The sequence below is a fragment of the Scyliorhinus torazame genome, unplaced genomic scaffold (genome assembly GCF_047496885.1).
Source record: "Scyliorhinus torazame isolate Kashiwa2021f unplaced genomic scaffold, sScyTor2.1 scaffold_514, whole genome shotgun sequence".
Classification (NCBI taxonomy): Eukaryota; Metazoa; Chordata; class Chondrichthyes; order Carcharhiniformes; family Scyliorhinidae; genus Scyliorhinus; species Scyliorhinus torazame.
The window spans coordinates 145879-149132 of NW_027308241.1; the positions used below are offsets into that span (position 1 = coordinate 145879).

The 3254-nt window shown below is 65.2% G+C and overlaps 1 long non-coding RNA gene across 1 annotated transcript; it reads right to left on the minus strand.

Annotated features, from left to right (window-relative positions):
* Positions 1-353: 353 nt before the first annotated feature.
* LOC140406374 (uncharacterized) lies at positions 354-1008 on the minus strand. The gene is made up of 2 exons (XR_011939146.1): positions 856-1008; positions 354-554 (listed from the first exon to the last, which is right to left on the minus strand). It is a non-coding gene; the product is annotated as an uncharacterized lncRNA (long non-coding RNA).
* Between the last annotated feature and the right edge of the window lie 2246 nt (positions 1009-3254).

Sequence of the window (3254 nt, forward strand, 5' to 3'; positions counted from 1 at the left end):
TTGGGAGTGTTGCAGTGTGATCGGTCGCAATGTTCCCGATTGTGGGGGAAAAAGTTCTCAACGGTGGAGACAAGCTTTTAAAAATCTGGCTGTCCCATGCATGCCCCTCAACCGGATGTAGCCGTGCGCAGGTCCGCAGTCCAGTGGGGCAGACTGCCTCTTTCTGACGTGCGCGCTGTCCAAGGAGAAGATTTTTAAAAAAGTTTTAATCGATGGAATCTTTCCACCAGAAGCTGCAGCAGAGAGCAGGTAACAAACCCGTACACTGATGTCACGTGCTCTGGGCGCGAAGTCATGGAGTAGAGATTCCTGTATTTCCCAGCTGCCAGAAACCAAGCACCAGGACTGCAGAATTTAAAATGGATCATTTTTTAATCAGGAAGAGAGGGCCAGAGGCACACAGATCACGATCTCACAACTAAATCTGCTGGAGAGCTGCTCTGGAGAATCCACAGCAGGACAAAGCAGTGATGGTCTGCGCTGCGCAGGAGAGTCCACAGCAGGACAAAGCAATGATGGTATGAGCTCCAGGTGAACACCCAACAAAGAGAAAACTGAAATTGGGAACAAAGCAGGACAAAAATTATTTCTTGCAGTGTGGCTTTGTTAATTGTGCTAATGCAAATCAGAATGCAAAGCCCATGTGTGTTATATGCAGGCAAATATTGGGAAGAGAAAATTTAAAACTCTCAACTTCAAAGGCATTTGAAGCCTAAGCATGGCGAGTTCGAGGACAAATCTCTTGATTTTTTTCAAAGGATGCAACGAGAACGTAAATCGTCAGCTGAAGTCCTCAGCAGAAATGTAACATTGAATGACAAAGCAAGTGAGATTGTGAGGACCTAGCAGGCTCACCTGTCACAGGTAAGAAATAATGGTGGGTCACGAAGGTCGGCCGTCGTGGGTCACGGTCAGCCAGTTGGTAAAAGTGGTCCTGGGACAAAAATTTGTAAAACACTGGCTTAGATGAATATAAAATTGCAAGAGATATTGACACATTAGGTGAATGGGCAAAATTGTGGCAGATGGAATTTAATGTAAGCAAGTGTGAGGTTATCCATTTTGAACGAAAAAAGATTTAGAGCAAAGGACTTTCTAAATGGAAAGAGGTTAGGTACAGTGGACGTCCAAAGAAATTGGGGTCCGGGTTCAGAAATTTTAAAAATGCCACGAACAAGTGCAGAAAATAATGTAAGGAACCTCTTTTAAATCCTTGTCTGACCCTTGTTTCCCTTTTTAACTTCTGCTCTACTGTTCTCTCTGCCCTCTCTCGCTCTCCCACTCTGCCCTCTCTCTTTCCCCACTCTGGCCCGCCCTCGCTCTCCCTCCCCACTCTGGCCCGCCCTCGCTCTCCCTCCCCACTCTGGCCCGCCTCGCTCTCCCTCCCCACTCTGGCCCGCCCTCGCTCTCCCTCCCCACTCTGGCCCGCCCTCGCTCTCCCTCCCCACTCTGGCCCGCCCTCGCTCTCCCCCCCCACTCTGGCCCGGCCCTCGCTCTCCCCCCCCCACTCTGGCCCGCCCTCGCTCGCTCCCCCCCACTCTGGCCCGCCCTCGCTCGCTCCCCCCACTCTGGCCCGCCCTCGCTCGCTCCCCCCACTCTGGCCCGCCCGCCCTCGCTCGCTCCCCCCACTCTGGCCCGCCCGCCCTCGCTCGCTCCCCCCACTCTGGCCTGCCCGCCCTCGCTCGCTCCCCCCACTCTGGCCTGCCCGCCCTCGCTCGCTCCCCCCACTCTGGCCTGCCCGCCCTCGCTCGCTCCGCCCGCCCGCCCTCGCTCGCTCCCCCCCACTCTGGCCGGCCCTCGCTCGCTCGCTCCCCCCACTCTGGCCGGCCCTCGCTCGCTCGCTCCCCCCACTCTGGCCGGCCCTCGCTCGCTCGCTCCCCCCACTCTGGCCGGCCCTCGCTCGCTCGCTCCCCCCCCGGCCCTCGCTCGCTCGCTCCCCCCACTCTGGCCGGCCCTCGCTCGCTCGCTCCCCCACTCTGGCCGGCCTCGCTCGCTCGCTCCCCCCACTCTGGCCGGCCCTCGCTCGCTCGCTCCCCCCACTCTGGCCGGCCCTCGCTCGCTCGCTCCCCCACTCTGGCCGGCCCTCGCTCGCTCGCTCCCCCCACTCTGGCCGGCCCTCGCTCGCTCGCTCCCCCCACTCTGGCCGGCCCTCGCTCGCTCGCTCCCCCCACTCTGGCCGGCCCTCGCTCGCTCGCTCCCCCCCACTCTGGCCGGCCCTCGCTCGCTCGCTCCCCCCACTCTGGCCGGCCCTCGCTCGCTCGCTCCCCCACTCTGGCCGGCCCTCGCTCGCTCGCTCCCCCCACTCTGGCCGGCCCTCGCTCGCTCGCTCCCCCCACTCTGGCCGCCCTCGCTCGCTCGCTCCCCCCACTCTGGCCGGCCCTCGCTCGCTCGCTCCCCCCACTCTGGCCTGCCCTCGCTCGCTCGCTCCCCCCACTCTGGCCGGCCCTCGCTCGCTCGCTCCCCCCACTCTGGCCGGCCCTCGCTCGCTCGCTCCCCCCACTCTGGCCGGCCCTCGCTCGCTCGCTCCCCCCACTCTGGCCGGCCCTCGCTCGCTCGCTCCCCCACTCTGGCCGGCCCTCGCTCGCTCGCTCCCCACTTGGCCGGCCTCGCTCGCTCGCTCCCCCCACTCTGGCCGGCCCTCGCTCGCTCGCTCCCCCCACTCTGGCCGGCCTCGCTCGCTCGCTCCCCCACTCTGGCGGCCTCGCTCGCTCGCTCCCCCACTCTGGCCGGCCCTCGCTCGCTCGCTCCCCCCACTCTGGCCGGCCCTCGCTCGCTCGCTCCCCCCACTCTGGCCGGCCCTCGCTCGCTCGCTCCCCCCACTCTGGCCGGCCCTCGCTCGCTCGCTCCCCCCACTCTGGCCGGCCCTCGCTCGCTCGCTCCCCCCACTCTGGCCGGCCCTCGCTCGCTCGCTCCCCCCACTCTGGCCGGCCCTCGCTCGCTCGCTCCCCCCACTCTGGCCGGCCCTCGCTCGCTTCGCTCCCCCCACTCTGGCCGGCCCTCGCTCGCTCGCTCCCCCCACTCTGGCCGGCCCTCGCTCGCGTCGCTCCCCCCACTCTGGCCGGCCCTCGCTCGCTCGCTCCCCCCACTCTGGCCGGCCCTCGCTCGCTCGCTCCCCCCACTCTGGCCGGCCCCTCGCTCGCTCGCTCCCCCCCACTCTGGCCGGCCCCTCGCTCGCTCGCTCCCCCCACTCTGGCCGGCCCTCGCTCGCTCGCTCCCCCCACTCTGGCCGGCCCTCGCTCGCTGCTCGCTCCCCC